Genomic DNA, 21,224 nt, shown 5'->3' with positions numbered 1-21,224 from the left:
GAGTCCAGCAGCCCGGCCCACTCGGAAGGAGTGGGCAATAGCACACAAAAATATGGTAATCTAGCGGAATTCTAGATTTTTGGCCGAAAATCTCAACAAATGAGGAATGATCATGGCGGGGCAGTGACTATGGTTCCTTAGGTCGTATTTGATGGCCCGGAAAATTTTAGGCGATCGGGGTCCACGGCTCCCGGGACAACTCGGAAGGCGTAAGCTATAACACACTAAAATATGCAAATCGCACGGAGTTCTAGTTTTTTGGCCGAAAAATTCAAAGCATTTGGAACGATCATGGTGGGGTGGTGACTATGGTACCTTAGGTCATATTTGATAGTCCGGAAAAATTTTAGGCGATCGGGGTCCGCGGCTCCCCGGACCACTTGGAAGGCGTGGGTATAGCACACGAAAATATGGGAACCGGGCGTAATTCTAGTTTTTTGGCCGAAAAATGCAAAAAATGGGAAACGATGATGGCGGGGCGGTTACTATAGTTCCTTAGGTCGTATTTGACGGCCCGGAAAATTTTTAGGCGATCGGGGTCCGTGGGTCCCGGAACCACTTTGAAGGGTGGGCAATAGCAAACAAAAATATTGTAATCGGGCGGAATTCTAGTTTTTTGGCCGAAAAACGCAACAAATGAGGAATGATCATGGCTGGGCGGTGACTATGGTTCCTTAGGTCGTACTTGATAGTCCGGAAAAATTTTAGGCGATAGGGGTCCGGAGTTCCCGGGTTCACTTGGAAGGCGTGGGCTATAGGACACGAAAATAGGGTAATCACGCGGAATTCTAGTTTTTAGGCCGAAAAACGGAAAAAACTAGGAACGATCATGGCTGGGCGGTGACTATGGTTCCTTAGGTCGTATTTGATAGTCCGGAAAAATTTTAGGCGATAGGGGTCAGGAGGTCCCGTGACCACTCGGAAGGCGTGGGCTATAACACACAAAAATATGGGAATCGCGCGGAATTCTAGTTGTTTGGCCGAAAAATGCAAAAAATGAGGAACGATCATGGCAGGGTGGTTACTATGGTTCCTTAGGTCGTATTTGATGGCCCGGAAATTTTTTAGGCGATCGGGGTTCGGGGTTCCCGGGACCCCTTGGAAGGCGTGGGCTAAAGCACACAAAAAAATGGAAATCGCGCGAAATTCTAATTTTTTGGCTGAAAAACGCAAAAGACTAGGAACGATCATGGTGGGGCGGTAACTATGGTTCCTTAGGTCGTATTTGATATTCCAAAATTTTTTTAGCGATCCGGCTCCTGGGGGCCGACCCACTCGGAAGGCGTGGGCGATAGCACACAAAAATATGGGAATCGGGCGGAATTCTAGTTTTTTGGCCAAAAAATGCAAAAAATTAGGAACGATCATGGCGAGGCGGTGACTATGGTTCCTTAGGTCCTAATTGATGACCAGAAAATTTTTTAGACGATCCGAGTCCGGCGGCACGGCCCACTCGGAAGGCGTGGGCAATAGCACACAAAAATATGGTAATCAAGCGGAATTCTAGTTTTTTGGCCGAAAAATGCAATAAATGAGGAACGATCATGGCGGGGCGGTGACTCTGGTTCCTTAGGTCGTATTTGATGGCCCGGAAAATTTTATGCGATCGGGGTCCACGGCTCCCGGGACCACTCTGAAGGCGTAAGCTATAGCACAGTAAAATATGCAAATCGCGCGGAGTTCTAGTTTTTTGGCCGAAAAATGCAAAGCATTTGGAACGATCATGGTGGGGCGGTGACTATGGTACCTTAGGTCGTATTTGATAGTCCAGAAAATTTTTAGGCGATCGGGGTCCGCGGCTCCTCGGACCACTTGGAAGGCGTGGGTATAGCACACGAAAATATGGGAATCGGGCGTAATTCTAGTGTTTTGGCCAAAAAATGCAAAAAATGAGAAACGATGATGGCGGGGCGGTTACTATAGTTCCTTAGGTCGTATTTGACGGCCCAGAAATATTTTAGGCGATCGGGGTCCGGGGGTCCCGGAACCACTTGGAAGGGTGGGCAATAGCAAACAAAAATATTGTAATCGGGCGGAATTCTAGTTTTTTGGCCGAAAAACGCAACAAATGAGGAATGATCATGGCTGGGTGGTGACTATGGTTCCATAGGTCATATTTGATAGTCCGGAAAAATTTTAGGCGATAGGGGTTCGGGGTTCCCGGGACCCCTTGGAAGGCGTGGGCTAAAGCACACGAAAATATGGAAATCACGCGGAATTCTAATTTTTTGGTTGAAAAACGCAAAAGACTAGGAACGATCATGGCGGGGCGGTAACTATGGTTCCTTAGGTCGTATTTGATAGTCCGAAATTTTTTTAGCGATCCGGCTCCGGGGGGTCCGACCCACTCGGAAGGCGTGGGCGATAGCACACAAAAATATGGGAATCGGGCGGAATTCTAGTTTTTTGGCCAAAAAATGCAAAAAATGAGGAACGATCATGGCGAGGCGGTGACTATGGTTCCTTAGGTCCTAATTGATGGCCCGAAAATTTTTTAGGCGATCCGATTCCGGCGGCCCGGCCCACTCGGAAGGCGTGGGCAATAGCACACAAAAATATGGTAATCGAGCGGAATTCTAGTTTTTTGGACGAAAAACGCAATAAATGAGGAACGATCAAGGCGGGGCGGTGACTATGGTTCCTTAGGTCGTATTTGATGGCCCGGAAAATTTTAGGCGATCGGGGTCCACGGCTCCCGGGACCACTCGGAAGGCGTAAGCTATAGCACACTAAAATATGCAAATCGCGCGGAGTTCTAGTATTTTGGCCGAAAAATGCAAAGCATTTGGAACGATCATGGTGGGGCGGTGACTATGGTACCTTAGGTCGTATTTGATAGTCCGGAAAAATTTTAGGCGATCGGGGTCCGCGGCTCCCCGGACCACTTTGAAGGCGTGGGTATACCACACGAAAATATGAGAATCGGGCGTAATTCTAGTTTTTTGGCCGAAAAATGCAAAAAATGGGAAACGATGATGGCGGGGCGGTTACTATAGTTCCTTAGGTCGTATTTGACGGCCCGAAAAAATTTTAGGGGATCGGGGTTCGTGGGTCCCGGAACCACTTGGAAGGGTGGGCAATAGCAAAAAAAAATATTGTAATCGGGCGGAATACTAGTTTTTTTGCCGAGAAACGCAACAAATGAGGAATGATCATGACTGGGCAGTGACTATGGTTCCTTAGGTCGTACTTGATAGTCCGGAAAAATTTTAGGCGATAGGGGTCCGGTGTTCCCGGGTTCACTTGGAAGGCGTGGGCTATAGGACACGAAAATATGGGAATCGCGTGGAATTCTAGTTTTTTGGCCGAAAAACGGAAATAACTAGGAACTATCATGGCTGGGCGGTGACTATGGTTCCTTAGGTCTTATTTGATAGTCCGAAAAAATTTAAGGCGATAGGGGTCCGGAGACCCGGGACCACTCGGAAGGTGTGGGCTATAACACACAAAAATATTGAATCGCGCGGAATTCTAGCTGTTTGGCCGAAAAACGCAAAAAATGAGGAACGATCATGGTGGGGCGGATACTATGGTTCCTTAGGTCGAATATGATAGTCCGGGAAAATTTTAGGCGATAGGAGTCCGGAGGTCCCGGGACCACTCGGAAGGTGTGGGCTAACACACAAAAATATGGGAATCGCGCGGAATTCTAGTTGTTTGGCCGAAAAACGCAAAAAATAAGGAACGATCATGGCGGGGCGGATACTATGGTTCCTTAGGTCGTATTTGATTGCCCGGAAAAATTTTAGGCAATCGGGGTCCGCGGCTCTTGGGACCACTCGGAATGCGTGGGTATAGCACACGAAAATATGGGAATCGGGCGAAATTCTAGGTCTTTTTCAGTAACATGCAAAAAATGTGGAAAGATCTTGGCAGGGCAGTGACTATGGTTCCTTATTAGGCGATAGGGGTCCGGAGGTCCCGGGACCACTCGGAAGGCGTGGGCTATAACACACAAAAATTTGGGAATCGCGCGGAATTCTAGTTGTGTGGCCGAAAAATGCAAAAACTGAGTAACGATCATGGCGGGGCGGATACTATGGTTCCTTAGGTCGTATTTGATAGTCCGGAAAAATTTTAGGCGATATGGGTTAGGAGGTCCCGGGACCACTCGGAAGGCGTGGGCTATAACACACAAAAATATGGGAATCGAGCGAAATTCTAGTTATTTGGCCGAAAAACGCAAAAAATGAGGAACGATCATGGCGGGGTGGTTACTATGGTTCCTTAGGTCGTATTTGATGGCCCGAAATTTTTTTAGGCGATCGGGGTTCGGGGTTCCCGGGACCCCTTGGAAAGCGTGGGCTAAAGCACACGAAATTATGGAAATCGCGCGGAATTCTAGTTTTTTGGCTGAAAAACGCAAAAGACTAGGAACGATCATGGCGGGGCGGTGACTATGGTTCCTTAGGCCGTATTTGATAGTCCGGAAAATTTTTAGGCGATCCGGCTCAGGGGGCCCGGCCCACTCGGAAGGCGTGGGCGATAGCACAGCAAAATATGGGAATCGGGCGGAATTCTAGTTTTTTTGGCTAAAAAATGCAAAAAATGAGGAACGATCATGGCGGGGCGGTGACTATGGTTCCTTAGGTCGTATTTGATGGCCCGAAAAATTTTAGGCGATCGGGGTCCACGGCTCCCGGGACCACTCGGAAGGCGTAAGCTATAGCACACTAAAATATGCAAATCGCGCGGAGTTTTAGTTTTTTGGCCGAAAAATGCAAAGCATTTGGAACGATCATGGTGGGGCGGTGACTATGGTACCTTAGGTCGTATTTGATAGTCCGGAAAAAATTTAGGCGATCGGGGTCCGCGGCTCCCCGGACCACTTGGAAGGCGTGGGTATAGCACACGAAAATATGGGAATCGGGCGTAATTCTAGTTTTTTGGCCGAAAAATGCAAAAAATGAGAAACGATGATGGCGGGGCAGTTGCTATGGTTCCTTAGGTCGTATTTGACGGCCCAGAAATATTTTAGGCAATCGGGGTCCGGGGGTCCCGGAACCACTTGGAAGGGTGGGCAATAGCAAACAAAAATATTGTAATCGGGCGAAATTCTAGTTTTTTGGCCGAAAAACGCAACAAATGAGGAATGATCATGGCTGGGCGGTGACTATGGTTCCTTAGGTCGTATTTGATAGTCCGAAAAAATTTTAGGCGATAGGGGTTCGGGGTTCCCGGGACCCCTTGGAAGGCGTGGGCTAAAGCGCACGAAAATATGGAAATCGCGCGGAATTCTTATTTTTTGGTTGAAAAACGCAAAAGACTAGGAACGATCATGGCGGGGCGGTAACTATGGTTCCTTAGGTCGTATTTGATAGTCCGAAATTTTTTTCGTGATCCGGCTCCGGGGGGCCCGACCCACTCGGAAGGCGTGGGCGATAGCACACGAAAATATGGGAATCGGGCGGAATTCTAGTTTTTTGGCCAAAAAATGCAAAAAATGAGGAACGATCATGGCGAGGCGCTGACTATGGTTCCTTAGGTCCTAATTGATGGCCCGAAAATTTTTTAGGCGATCCGAGTCCGGCGGCCCGGCCCACTCGGAAGGCATGGGCAATAGCACACAAAAATATGGTAATCGAGCGGAATTCTAGTTTTTTGGATGAAAAACGCAATAAATGAGGAAAGATCAAGGTGGGGCGGTGACTATGGTTCCTTAGGTCGTATTTGATAGTCCAGAAAAATTTTAGGCAATAGGGGTTCGGGGTTCCCGGGACCCCTTGGAAGGCGTGGGCTAAAGGACACGAAAATATGGAAATCGTGCGGAATTATATTTTTTGGTTGAAAAACGCAAGAGACTAGGAACGATCATGGCGGGGCGGTAACTATGGTTCCTTAGGTCGTATTTGATAGTCCGAATTTTTTTAGCGATCCGGCTCCGGGGGGCCCGACCCACTCGGAAGGCGTGGGCGATAGCACACAAAAATATGGGAATCGGGCGGAATTCTAGGTTTTTGGCCAAAAAATGCAAAAAATGAGGAACGATCATGGCGAGGTTGTTACTCTGGTTCCTTAGGTCCTAATTGATGGCCCGAAAATTTTTTAGGCGATCCGAGTCCGGCGGCCCGGCCCACTCGGAAGGCGTGGGCAATAGCACACAAAAATATGGTAATCGAGCGGAATTCTAGTTTTTTGGACGAAAAACGCAATAAATGAGGAACGATCAAGGAGGGGCGGTGACTATGGTTCCTTAGGTCGTATTTGATGGCCCGGAAAATTTTAGGCGATCGGGGTCCACGGCTCCCGGGACCACTCGGAAGGCGTAAGCTATAGCACACTAAAATATGCAAATCGCGCGGAGTTCTAGTTTTTTGGCCGAAAAATGCAAAGCATTTGGAACGATCATGGTGGGGCGGTGACTATGGTACCTTAGGTCGTATTTGATAGTCCAAAATTTTTTTAAGCGATCGGGATCCGCGGCTCCTCGGACCACTCGGAAGGCGTGGGCTATAACACGCAAAAATATGGGAATCGCGCGAAATTCTAGTTGTTTGGCCGAAAAATGCAAAAAATGAGGAACGATCATGGCGAGGCGGTGACTATGGTTCCTTAGGTCCTAATTGATGGCCCGAAAATTTTTTAGGCGATCTGAGTCCAGCAGCCCGGCCCACTAGGAAGGAGTGGGCAATAGCACACAAAAATATGGTAATCGAGCGGAATTCTAGATTTTTGGCCCAAAATCTCAACAAATGAGCAATGATCATGGCGGGGCAGTGACTATGGTTCCTTAGGTCGTATTTGATGGCCCGAAAAATTTTAGGCGATCGGGGTCCACGGCTCCCGGGACCACTCAGAAGGCGTAAGCTATAACACACTAAAATATGGAAATCGCACGGAGTTCTAGTTTTTTGGCCGAAAAATGCAAAGCATTTGGAACGATCATGGTGGGGCGGTGACTATGGTACCTTAGGTCATATTTGATAGTCCGGAAAAATTTTAGGCGATCGGGGTCCGCGGCTCCCCGGACCACTTGGAAGGCGTGGGTATAGCACACGAAAATATGGGAACCGGGCGTAATTCTAGTTTTTTGGCCGAAAAATGCAAAAAATGGGAAACGATGATGGCGGGGGGGTTACTATAGTTCCTTAGGTCGTATTTGACGGCCCAGAAAATTTTTAGGCGATCGGGGTCCGTGGGTCCCGGAACCACTTGGAAGGGTGGGCAATAGCAAACAAAAATATTGTAATCGGGCAGAATTCTAGTTTTTGGCCGAAAAATGCAACAAATGAGGAATGATCATGGCTGGGCAGTGACTATGGTTCCTTAGGTCGTACTTGATAGTCCGGAAAAATTTTAGGCGATAGGGGTCCGGAGTTCCCGGGTTCACTTGGAAGGCGTGGGCTATAGGACACGAAAATATGGGAATCGCGCGGAATTCTCATTTTTTGGCAGAAAAACGGAAAAAAACTAGGAACGATCATGGCTGGGCGGTGACTATGGTTCCTTAGGTCTTAATTGATAGTCCGGAAAAATTTTAGGCGATAGGGGTCCGGAGACCAGGGACCACTCGGAAGGCGTGGGCTATAACACACAAAAATATGGGAATCGGGCAAAATTCTAGTTGTTTGGCCGAAAAATGCAAAAAATGAGGAACGATCATGGCGAGGCGGTGACTATGGTTCCTTAGGTCCTAATTGATGGCCCAAAAATTTTTAAGGTGATCCGAGTCCAGCAGCCCGGCCCACTCGGAAGGCGTGGGCAATAGAACACAAAAATATGGTAATCGAGCGAAATACTAGATTTTTGGCCGAAAAACTCAACAAATGAGGAATAATCATGGCGGGGCAGTGACTATGGTTCCTTAGGTCGTATTTGATGGCCCGGAAAATTTTAGGATATCGGGGTCCACGGCTCCCGGGACCACTCGGAAGGCGTAAGCTATAACACACTAAAATATGCAAATCGCGCGGAGTTCTAGTTTTTTGGCCGAAAAATGCAAAGCATTTGGAACGATCATGGTGGGGCGGTGACTATGGTACCTTAGGTCGTATTTGATAGTCCGGAAAAATTTTAGGCGATCGGGGTCCGCGGCTCCCCGGACCACTTGGAAGGCGTGGGTATAGCACACGAAAATATGAGAATCGGGCGTAATTCTAGTTTTTTGGCCGAAAAATGCAAAAAATGGAAAACGATGATGGCGGGGCGGTTACTATAGTTCCTTAGGTCGTATTTGATGGCCCGAAAAAATTTTAGGCTATCGGGGTCCGTGGGTCCCGGAACCACTTGGAAGGGTGGGCAATAGCAAACAAAAATATTGTAATCGGGCGGAATACTAGTTTTTTGGCCGAGAAACGCAACAAATGAGGAATGATCATGACTGGGCAGTGACTATGGTTCCTTAGGTCGTACTTGATAGTCCGGAAAAATTTTAGGCGATAGGGGTCCGGTGTTCCCGGGTTCACTTGGAAGGCGTGGGCTATAGGACACGAAAATATGGGAATCGCGTGGAATTCTAGTTTTTTGGCCGAAAAACAGAAAAAACTAGGAACGATCATGGCTGGGCGGTGACTATGGTTCCTTAGGTCTTATTTGATAGTCCGAAAAAATTTAAGGCGATAGGGGTCCGGAGACCCGGGACCACTCGGAAGGCGTGGGCTATAACACACAAAAATATTGAATCGCGCGGAATTCTAGTTGTTTGGCCGAAAAACGCAAAAAATGAGGAACGATCATGGTGGGGCGGATACTATGGTTCCTTAGGTCGAATATGATAGTCCGGGAAAATTTTAGGCGATAGGAGTCCGGAGGTCCCGGGACCACTCGGAAGGTGTGGGCTAACACATAAAAATATGGGAATCGCGCGGAATTCTAGTTGTTTGGCCGAAAAATGCAAACAATAAGGAACGATCATGGCGGGATGGATACTATGGTTCCTTAGGTCGTATTTGATTGCCCGGAAAAATTTTAGGCGATCGGGGTCCGCGGCTCTTGGGACCACTCGGAATGCATGGGTATAGCACACGAAAATATGGGAATCGGGCGAAATTCTAGGTCTTTTTCAGTAACATGCAAAAAATGTGGAAAGATCTTGGCAGGGCAGTGACTATGGTTCCTTATTAGGCGATAGGGGTCCGGAGGTCCCGGGACCACTCGGAAGGCGTGGGCTATAACACACAAAAATTTGGGAATCGCGCGGAATTCTAGTTGTGTGGCCGAAAAATGCAAAAACTGAGTAACGATCATGGCGGGGCGGTTACTATGGTTCCTTAGGTCGTATTTGATAGTCCGGAAAAATTTTAGGCGATAGGGGTCAGGAGGTCCCGGGACCACTCGGAAGGCGTGGGCTATAACACACAAAAATATGGGAATCGAGCGGAATTCTAGTTATTTGGCCGAAAAATGCAAAAAATGAGGAACGATCATGGCGGGGTGGTTACTATGGTTCCTTAGGTCGTATTTGATGGCCCGAAATTTTTTTAGGCGATCGGGGTTCGGGGTTCCCGGGACCCCTTGGAAAGCGTGGGCTAAAGCACACGAAATTATGGAAATCGCGCGGAATTCTAGTTTTTTGGCTGAAAAACGCAAAAGACTAGGAACGATCATGGCGGGGCGGTGACTATGGTTCCTTAGGCCGTATTTGATAGTCCGAAAAATTTTTAGGCGATCCGGCTCAGGGGGGCCCGGCCCACTCGGAAGGCGTGGGCGATAGCACAGCAAAATATGGGAATCGGGCGGAATTCTAGTTTTTTTGGCTAAAAAATGCAAAAAATGATGAACTATCATGGCGGGGCGGTGACTATGGTTCCTTAGGTCGTATTTGATGGCCCGAAAAATTTTAGGCGATCGGGGTCCACGGCTCCCGGGACCACTCGGAAGGCATAAGCTATAGCACACTAAAATATGCAAATCGCGCGGAGTTTTAGTTTTTTGGCCGAAAAATACAAAGCATTTGGAACGATCATGGTGGAGCGGTGACTATGGTACCTTAGGTCGTATTTGATAGTCCGGAAAAATTTTAGGCGATCGGGGTCCGCGGCTCCCCGGACCACTTGGAAGGCGTGGGTATAGCACACGAAAATATGGGAATCAGGCGTAATTCTAGTTTTTTGGCCGAAAAATGCAAAAAATGAGAAACGATGATGGCGGGGCGGTTACTATGGTTCCTTAGGTCGTATTTGACGGCCCAGAAAAATTTTAGGCGATCGGGGTCCGGGGGTCCCGGAACCACTTGGAAGGGTGGGCAATAGCAAACAAAAATATTGTAATCGGGCGGAATTCTAGTTTTTTGGCCGAAAAACGCAACAAATGAGGAATGATCATCGCTGGGCGGTGACTATGGTTCCTTAGGTCGTATTTGATAGTCCGAAAAAATTTTAGGCGATAGGGGTTCGGGGTTCCCGGGACCCCTTGGAAGGCGTGGGCTAAAGCACACGAAAATATGGAAATCGCGCGGAATTCTTATTTTTTGGTTGAAAAACGCAAAATACTAGGAACGATCATGGCGGGGCGGTAACTATGGTTCCTTAGGTCGTATTTGATAGTCCGAAATTTTTTTCGTGATCCGGCTCCGGGGGGCCCAACCCACTCGGAAGGCGTGGGCGATAGCACACAAAAATATGGGAATCGGGCGGAATTCTAGGTTTTTGGCCAAAAAATGCAAAAAATGAGGAACGATCATGGCGAGGTGGTTACTATGGTTCCTTAGGTCCTAATTGATGGCCCGAAAATTTTTTAGGCGATCCGAGTCCGGCGGCCCGGCCCACTCGGAAGGCGTGGGCAATAGCACACAAAAATATGGTAATCGAGCGGAATTCTAGTTTTTTGGACGAAAAACGCAATAAATGAGGAACGATCATGGCGGGGTGGTTACTATGGTTCCTTAGGTCGAATTTGATGACTCGGAAAACTTTTAGGCGATCGAGGTCCGGGGGTTCCGGAACCACTTGGAAGGGTGGGCAATAGCAAACAAAAAAATTGTAATCGGGCGGAATTCTAGTTTTTTGGCCGAAAAACGTAACAAATGAGGAATGATCATGGCTGGGCGGTGACTATGGTTCCTTAGGTCGTATTTGATAGTCCGGAAAATTTTTGGGCGATAGGGGTCCGGAGTTCCCGGGTTCACTTGGAAGGCGTGGGCTATAGGACACGAAAATATGGGAATCGCGCGGAATTCTCATTTTTTGGCCGAAAAATGGAAAAAACTAGGAACGATCATGGCTGGGCGGTGACTATGGTTCCTTAGGTCTTAATTGATAGTCTGGAAAAATTTTAGGCGATAGGGGTCCAGCAGCCCGGCCCACTCGGAAGGCGTGGGCAATAGCACACAAAAATATGGTAATCGAGCGGAATTCTAGATTTTTGGCCGAAAAACTCAACAAATGAGGAATAATCATGGCGGGGCAGTGACTATGGTTCCTTAGGTCGTATTTGATGGGCCGGAAAATTTTAGGCGATCGGGGTCCACGGCTCCCGGGACCACTCGGAAGGCGTAAGCAATAACACACTAAAATATGCAAATCGCGCGGAGTTCTAGTTTTTTGGCCGAAAAATGCAAAGCATTTGGAACGATCATGGTGGGGCGGTGACTATGGTACCTTAGGTCGTATTTGATAGTCCGGAAAAATTTTAGGCGATCGGGGTCCGCGGCTCCCCGGACCACTTGGAAGGCGTGGGTATAGCACACAAAAATATGGGAATCGGGCGTAATTCTAGTTTTTTGGCCGAAAAATGCAAAAAATGGGAAACGATGATGGCGGGGCGGTTACTATAGTTCCTTAGGCAGTATTTGACGGCCCGAAAAATTTTTAGGCGATCGGGGTCCGTGGGTCCCGGAACCACTTGGACGGGTGGGCAATAGCAAACAAAAATATTGTAATCGGGCGGAATTCTAGTTTTTTGGCCGAAAAACGCAACAAATGAGGAATGATCATGGCTGGGCAGTGACTATGGTTCCTTAGGTCGTACTTGATAGTCCGGAAAAATTTTAGGCGATAGGGGTCCGGAGTTCCCGGATTCACTTGGAAGGCGTGGGCTATAGGACACGAAAATATGGGAATCGCGCGGAATTCTAGTTTTTTGGCCGAAAAACGGAAAAAACTAGGAACGATCATGGCTGGGCGGTGACTATGGTTCCTTAGGTCTTATTTGATAGTCCGGAAAAATTTAAGGCGATAGGGGTCCGGAGACCCGGGACCACTCGGAAGGCGTGGGCTATAACACACAAAAATATGGAATCGCGCGGAATTCTAGTTGTTTGGCCGAAAAACGCAAAAAATGAGGAACGATCATGGTGGGGCGGATACTATGGTTCCTTAGGTCGAATATGATAGTCCGAGAAAATTTTAGGCGATAGGAGTCCGGAGGTCCCGGGACCACTCGGAAGGTGTGGGCTAACACACAAAAATATGGGAATCGCGCGGAATTCTAGTTGTTTGGCCGAAAAACGCAAAAAATAAGCAACGATCATGGCGGGGCGGATACTATGGTTCCTTAGGTCGTATTCGATTGCCCAGAAAAATTTTAGGCGATCGGAGTCCGCGGCTCTTGGGACCACTCGGAATGCGTGGGTATAGCACACGAAAATATGGGAATCGGGCGAAATTCTAGGTCTTTTTCAGTAACATGCAAAAATATGGAAAGATCTTGGCAGGGCGGTGACCATGGTTCCTTTGGTCTTATTTGATAGTCCGGAAAAATATTAGGTGATAGGGGTCCGGAGGTCCCGGGACCACTCGGAAGGCGTGGGCTATAACACACAAAAGTTTGGGAATCGCGCGGAATTCTAGTTGTTTGGCCGAAAAATGCAAAAAATGAGTAACGATCATGGCAGGGAGGATACTATGGTTCCTTAGGTCATATTTGATAGTCCGAAATTTTTTTAGCGATCCGGCTCCGGGGGGCCCGACCCACTCGGAAGGCGTGGGCGATAGCACACAAAAATATGGGAATCAGGCGGAATTCTAGTTTTTTGGCCAAAAAATGCAAAAAATGAGGAACGATCATGGCGAGGCGGTGACTATGGTTCCTTAGGTCCTAATTGATGGCCCGAAAATTTTTTAGGCGATCCGAGTCCGGCGGCCAGGCCCACTCGGAAGGCGTGGGCAATAGCACACAAAAATATGGTAATAGAGCGGAATTCTAGTTTTTTGGATGAAAAACACAATAAATGAGGAACGATCAAGGCGGGGCGGTGACTATGGTTCCTTAGGTCGTATTTGATGGCCCGGAAAATTTTAGGCGATCGGGGTCCACGGCTCCCGGGACCACTCGGAAGGCGTAAGCTATAGCACACTAAAATATGCAAATCGCACGGAGTTCTAGTTTTTTGGCCGAAAAATGCAAAGCATTTGGAACGATCATGGTGGGGCGGTGACTATGGTACCTTAGGTCGTATTTGATAGTCCAAAAATTTTTTAAGCGATCGGGATCCGCGACTCCTCGTACCACTTGGAAGGCGTGGGTATAGCACACAAAAATATGGGAATCGGGCGTAATTCTAGTTTTTTCGCCGAAAAATACAAAAAATGAGGAACGATCATGGCGGGGTGGTTACTATGGTTCCTTAGGTCGAATTTGATGGCTCGAAAATTTTTTAGGCGATCGGGGTTCGGGGTTCCTGGGACCCCTTGGAAGGCGTGGGCTAAAGCACACGAAAATATGGAAATCGCGCGGAATTCTAGTTTTTTGGTCGAAAAATGCAAAAAATGAGAAACGATGATGGTGGGGCGGTTACTATAGTTCCTTTGGTCGTATTTGACGGCCCGAAAAAATTTTAGGCGATCGGGGTCCGGGGGTCCCGGAACCACTTGGAAGGGTGGGCAATAGCAAACAAAAAAATTGTAATCGGGCGGAATTCTAGTTTTTTGGCCGAAAAATGGAAAAAACTAGGAACGATCATGGCTGGGCGGTGACTATGGTTCCTTAGGTCTTATTTGATAGTCCTTTAAAATTTAAGGCGATAGGGGTCCGGAGACCCGGGACCACTCGGAAGACGTGGGCTATAACACACAAAAATATGGAATCGCGCGGAATTCTAGTTGTTTGGCCGAAAAAAGCAAAAAATGAGGAACGATCATGGTGGGGTGGATACTATGGTTCCTTAGGTCGAATATGATAGTCCGGGAAAATTTTAGGCGATAGGAGTCCGGAGGTCCCGGGACCACTCGGAAGGTGTGGGCTAACACACAAAAATATGGAATCGCGCGGAATTCTAGTTGTTTGGCCGAAAAACACAAAAAATAAGGAACGATCATGGCGGGGCGGATACTATGGTTCCTTAGGTCGTATTTGATTGCCCGGAAAAATTTTAGGCGATCGGAGTCCGCGGCTCTTGGGACCACTCGGAATGCGTGGGTATAGCACACGAAAATATGGGAATCGGGCGAAATTCTAGGTCTTTTTCAGTAACATGCAAAAAATGTGGAAAGATCTTTGCAGGGCGGTGACTATGGTTCCTTTGGTCTTATTTGATAGTCCGGAAAAATATTAGGCGATAGGGGTCCGGAGGTCCCGGGACCACTCGGAAGGCGTGGGCTATAACACACAAAAGTTTGGGAATCGCGCGGAATTCTAGTTGTTTGGCCGAAAAATGCAAAAAATGAGTAACGATCATGGCAGGGAGGATACTATGGTTCCTTAGGTCATATTTGATAGTCCGAAATTTTTTTAGCGATCCGGCTCCGGGGGGCCCGACCCACTCGGAAGGCGTGGGCTATAACACACAAAAATATGGGAATCGTGCGAAATTCTAGTTGTTTGGCTGAAAAACGCAAAAAATAAGGAACGATCATGGCGGGGAGGATACTATGGTTCCTTAGGTCGTATTTGATGGCCCGAAAATTTTTTAGGCGATCGGGGTTCGGGGTTCCCGGGACCCCTTGGAAAGCGTGGGCTAAAGCACACGAAAATATGGAAATCGCGCGGAATTCTAGTTTTTTGGCTGAAAAACGCAAAAGACTAGGAACGATCATGGCGGGGCGGTGACTATGGTTCCTTAGGCCATATTTGATAGTCCGGAAAATTTTTAGGCGATCCGGCTCCGGGGGGCCCGTCCCACTCGGAAGGCGTGGGCGATAGCACAGCAAAATATGGGAATCGGGCGGAATTCTAGTTTTTTGGCCAAAAAATGCAAAAAATGAGGAACGATCATGGGAGGCGGTGACTATGGTTCCTTAGGTCCTAATTGATGGCTCGAAAAATTTTTTGGCGATCCGAGTCCGGCGGCCCGGCCCACTCGGAAGGCGTGGGCAATAGCACACAAAAATATGGTAATCGGGCGGAATTCTAGTTTTTTGGCCGAAAAATGCAATAAATGAGGAACGATCATGGCGGGGCGGTGACTATGGTTCCTTAGGTCGTATTTGATGGCCCGGAAAATTTTAGGCGATCGGGGTCCACGGCTCCCGGGACCACTCGGAAGGCGTAAGCTATAGCACACTAAAATATGCAAATCGCGCGGAGTTCTTGTTTTTTGGCCGAAAAATGCAAAGCATTTGGAACGATCATAGTGGGGTGGTGACTATGGTACCTTAGGTCGTATTTGATAGTCCGGAAAAATTTTAGGCGATCGGGGTCCGCGGCTCCTCGGACCACTTGGAAGGCGTGGGTATAGCACACGAAAATATGGGAATCGGGCGTAATTCTAGTTTTTTGGCCGAAAAATGCAAAAAATGAGAAACGATGATGGCGGGGCGGTTACTATCGTTCCTTAGGTCATATTTGACGGCCCAGAAAAATTTTAGGCGATCGGGGTCCGGGGGTCCCGGAACCACTTGGAAGGGTAGGCAATAGCAAACAAAAATATTGTAATCGGGCGGAATTCAAGTTTTTTGGCCGAAAAACGCAACAAATGAGGAATGATCATGGCTGGGCGGTGACTATGGTTCCTTAGGTCGTATTTTATAATCCGAAAAAATTTTAGGCGATAGGGGTTCGGGGTTCCCGGGACCCCTTGGAAGGCGTGGGCTAAAGCACACGAAAATATGGAAATCGCGCGGAATTCTAATTTTTTGGTTGAAAAACGCAAAAGACTAGGAACGATCATGGCGGGGCGGTAACTATGGTTCCTTAAGTCGTATTTGATAGTCCGAAATTTTTTTAGCGATCCGGCTCCGGGGGGCCCGACCCACTCGGAAGGCGTGGGCGATAGCACACAAAAATATGGGAATCGGGCGGAATTCTAGTTTTTTGGCCAAAAAATGCGAAAAATGAGGAACGATCATGGCGAGGCGGTGACTATGGTTCCTTAGGTCCTAATTGATGGCCCGAAATTTTTTTAGGCGATCCGAGTCCGGCGGCCAGGCCCACTCGGAAGGCGTGGGCAATAGCACACAAAAATATGGTAATCGAGCGGAATTCTAGTTTTTTGGATGAAAAACGCAATAAATGAGGAACGATCAAGACGGGGCGGTGACTATGGTTCCTTAGGTCGTATTTGATGGCCCGGAAAATTTTAGGCGATCGGGGTCCACGGCTCCTGGGACCACTCGGAAGGCGTAAGCTATAGCACACTAAAATATGCAAATCGCGCGGAGTTCTAGTTTTTTGGCCGAAAAATGCAAAGCATTTGGAACGATCAATGGTGGGGCGGTGACTATGGTACCTTAGGTCGTATTTGATAGTCCAAAATTTTTTTAAGCGATCGGGATCCGCGGCTCCTCGGACCACTTGGAAGGCGTGGGTATAGCACACAAAAATATGGGAATCGGGCGTAATTCTAGTTTTTTGGCCGAAAAATGCAAAAAATGAGGAACGATCATGGCGGGGTGGTTACTATGGTTCCTTAGGTCGAATTTGATGGCTCGAAAAATTTTTAGGCGATCGGGGTTCGGGGTTCCCGGGACCCCTTGGAAGGCGTGGGCTAAAGCACACGAAAATATGGAAATCGCGCGGAATTCTAGTTTTTTGGCCGAAAAATGCAAAAAATGAGAAATGATGATGGTGGGGCGGTTACTATAGTTCCTTTGGTCGTATTTGACGGCCCGGAAAAATTTTAGGCGATCGGGGTCCGGGGGTCCCGGAACCACTTGGAAGGGTGGGCAATAGCAAACAAAAAAATTGTAATCGGGCGGAATTCTAGTTTTTTGGCCGAAAAACGCAACAAATGAGGAATGATCATGGCTGGGCGGTGACTATGGTTCCTTAGGTCGTATTTGATAGTCCGAAAAAATTTTGGGCGATAGGGGTCCGGAGTTCCCGGGTTCACTTGGAAGGCGTGGGCTATAGGACACGAAAATATGGGAATCGCGCGGAATTCTCATTTTTTGGCCGAAAAACGGAAAAAACTAGGAACGATCATGGCTGGGCGGTGACTATGGTTCCTTAGGTCTTAATTGATAGTCCGGAAAAATTTTAGGCGATAGGGGTCCGGAGACCCGGGACCACTCGGAAGGCGTGGGCTATAACACACAAAAATATGGGAATCGCGCGAAATTCTAGTTGTTTGGCCGAAAAATGCAAAAAATGAGGAACGATCATGGCGAGGCGGTGACTATGGTTCCTTAGGTCCTAATTGATGGCCCGAAAATTTTTTAGGCGATCCGAGTCCGGCGGCCAGGCCCACTCGGAAGGCGTGGGCAATAGCACACAAAAATATGGTAATAGAGCGGAATTCTAGTTTTTTGGATGAAAAACGCAATAAATGAGGAACGATCAAGGCGGGGCGGTGACTATGGTTCCTTAGGTCGTATTTGATGGCCCGGAAAATTTTAGGCGATCGGGGTCCACGGCTCCCGGGACCACTCGGAAGGCGTAAGCTATAGCACACTAAAATATGCAAATCGCGCGGAGTTCTAGTTTTTTGGCCGAAAAATGCAAAGCATTTGGAACGATCATGGTGGGGCGGTGACTATGGTACCTTAGGTCGTATTTGATAGTCCAAAAAATTGTTAAGCGATCGGGATCCGCGGCTCCTCGGACCACTTGGAAGGCGTGGGTATAGCACACAAAAATATGGGAATCGGGCGTAATTCTAGTTTTTTGGCCGAAAAATGCAAAAAATAAGGAACGATCATGGCGGGGTGGTTACTATGGATCCTTAGGTCGAATTTGATGGCTCGAAAAATTTTTAGGCGATCGGGGTTCGGGGTTCCCGGGACCCCTTGGAAGGCGTGGGCTAAAGCACACGAAAATATGGAAATCGCGCGGAATTCTAGTTTTTTGGCCGAAAAATGCAAAAAATGAGAAATGATGATGGTGGGGCGGTTACTATAGTTCCTTTGGTCGTATTTGACGGCCCGGAAAAATTTTAGGCGATCGGGGTCCGGGGGTCCCGGAACCACTTGGAAGGGTGGGCAATAGCAAACAAAAAAATTGTAATCGGGCGGAATTCTAGTTTTTTGGCCGAAAAACGCAACAAATGAGGAATGATCATGGCTGGGCGGTGACTATGGTTCCTTAGGTCGTATTTGATAGTCCGAAAAAATTTTGGGCGATAGGGGTCCGGAGTTCCCGGGTTCACTTGGAAGGCGTGGGCTATAGGACACGAAAATATGGGAATCGCGCGGAATTCTCATTTTTTGGCCGAAAAACGGAAAAAACTAGGAACGATCATGGCTGGGCGGTGACTATGGTTCCTTAGGTCTTAATTGATAGTCCGGAAAAATTTTAGGCGATAGGGGTCCGGAGACCCGGGACCACTCGGAAGGCGTGGGCTATAACACACAAAAATATGGGAATCGCGCGAAATTCTAGTTGTTTGGCCGAAAAATGCAAAAAATGAGGAACGATCATGGCGAGGCGGTGACTATGGTTCCTTAGGTCCTAATTGATGGCCCGAAAATTTTTAGGCGATCCGAGTCCGGCGGCCAGGCCCACTCGGAAGGCGTGGGCAATAGCACACAAAAATATGGTAATCGAGCGGAATTCTAGTTTTTTGGATGAAAAACGCAATAAATGAGGAACGATCAAGGCGGGGCGGTGACTATGGTTCCTTAGGTCGTATTTGATGGCCCGGAAAATTTTAGGCGATCGGGGTCCACGGCTCCCGGGACCACTCGGAAGGCGTAAGCTATAGCACACTAAAATATGCAAATCGCGCGGAGTTCTAGTTTTTTGGCCGAAAAATGCAAAGCATTTGGAACGATCATGGTGGGGCGGTGACTATGGTACCTTAGGTCGTATTTGATAGTCCAAAAAATTGTTAAGCGATCGGGATCCGCGGCTCCTCGGACCACTTGGAAGGCGTGGGTATAGCACACAAAAATATGGGAATCGGGCGTAATTCTAGTTTTTTGGCCGAAAAATGCAAAAAATAAGGAACGATCATGGCGGGGTGGTTACTATGGATCCTTAGGTCGAATTTGATGGCTCGAAAAATTTTTAGGCGATCGGGGTTCGGGGTTCCCGGGACCCCTTGGAAGGCGTGGGCTAAAGCACACGAAAATATGGAAATCGCGCGGAATTCTAGTTTTTTGGCCGAAAAATGCAAAAAATGAGAAATGATGATGGTGGGGCGGTTACTATAGTTCCTTTGGTCGTATTTGACGGCCCGGAAAAATTTTAGGCGATCGGGGTCCGGGGGTCCCGGAACCACTTGGAAGGGTGGGCAATAGCAAACAAAAAAATTGTAATCGGGCGGAATTCTAGTTTTTTGGCCGAAAAACGCAACAAATGAGGAATGATCATGGCTGGGCGGTGACTATGGTTCCTTAGGTCGTATTTGATAGTCCGAAAAAATTTTGGGCGATAGGGGTCCGGAGTTCCCGGGTTCACTTGGAAGGCGTGGGCTATAGGACACGAAAATATGGGAATCGCGCGGAATTCTCATTTTCTGGCCGAAAAACAGAAAAAACTAGGAACGATCATGGCTGGGCGGTGACTATGGTTCCTTAGGTCTTAATTGATAGTCCGGAAAAATTTTAGGCGATAGGGGTCCGGAGACCCGGGACCACTCGGAAGACGTGGGCTATAACACACAAAAATATGGGAATCGCGCGAAATTCTAGTTGTTTGGCCGAAAAATGCAAAAAATGAGGAACGATCATGGCGAGGCGGTGACTAAGGTTCCTTAGGTCCTAATTGATGGCCCGAAAATTTTTTAGGCGATCCGAGTCCGGCGGCCAGGCCCACTCGGAAGGCGTGGGCAATAGCACACAAAAATATGGTAATCGAGCGGAATTCTAGTTTTTTGGCCGAAAAACTCAACAAATGAGGAATGATCATGGCGGGGCAGTGACTATGGTTCCTTAGGTCATATTTGATGGCCCGGAAAATTTTAGGCGATCGGGGTCCGCGGCTCCCCGGACCACTTGGAAAGCGTGGGTATAGCACACGAAAGTATGGGAATCAGGCGTAATTCTAGTTTTTTGGCCGAAATATGCAAAAAATAAGAAATGATGATGGCGGGGCGGTTACTATGGTTCCTTAGGTCGTATTTGACGGCCCAGAAAAATTTTAGGCGATCGGGGTCCGGGGGTCCCGGAACCACTTGGAAGGGTGGGCTATTGCACACAAAAATATTGTAATCGGGCGGAATTCTAGTTTTTTGGCCGAAAAACGCAACAAATGACGAATGATCATGGCTGGGCGGTGACTATGGTTCCTTTGGTCTTATTTGATAGTCCGAAAAAATATTAGGCGATAGGGGTCCGGAGGTCCCGGGACCACTCGGAAGGCGTGGGCTATAACACACAAAAATATGGGAATCGCGCGGAATTCTAGTTGTTTGGCCGAAAAACGCATAAAATGAGGAACGGTCATGGAGGGGCGGATACTATGGTTCCTTAGGTCGTATTTGATAGTCCGGACAAATTTTAGGCGATAGGGGTCCGGAGACCCGGGACCACTCGGAAGGCGTGGGCTATAACACACAAATATATGGAATCACGCGGAATTCTAGTTGTTTGGCCGAAAAACGCAAAAAATGAGGAACGATCATGGCGGGGAGGATACTATGGTTCCTTAGGTCGTATATGATAGTCTGGAAAAATTTTAGGCGATAGGGGTCCGGAGGTCCCGGGACCACTCGGAAGGTGTGGGCTAACACACAAAAATATGGGAATCGCGCGAAATTCTAGTTGTTTGGCCGAAAAACGCAAAAAATAAGGAACGATCATGGCGGAGCGGATACTATGGTTCCTTAGGTCATATTTCATTGCCCGGAAAAATTTTAGGCGATCGGGGTCCGCGGCTCTTGGGACCACTCGGAATGCGTGGGTATAGCACACGAAAATATGGGAATCGGGCGAAATTCTAGGTCTTTTTCAGTAACATGCAAAAAATGTGGAAAGATCTTGGTAGGGCGGTGACTATGGTTCCTTTGGTCTTATTTGATAGTCCGGAAA

The sequence above is a fragment of the Nicotiana tabacum genome, unplaced genomic scaffold, assembly GCF_000715075.1.
Source record: "Nicotiana tabacum cultivar K326 unplaced genomic scaffold, ASM71507v2 Un00014, whole genome shotgun sequence".
NCBI lineage: Eukaryota > Viridiplantae > Streptophyta > Magnoliopsida > Solanales > Solanaceae > Nicotiana > Nicotiana tabacum.
The sequence above is the reverse complement of the archived record's forward strand: the minus strand, read 5'-3'. Positions refer to the sequence as shown.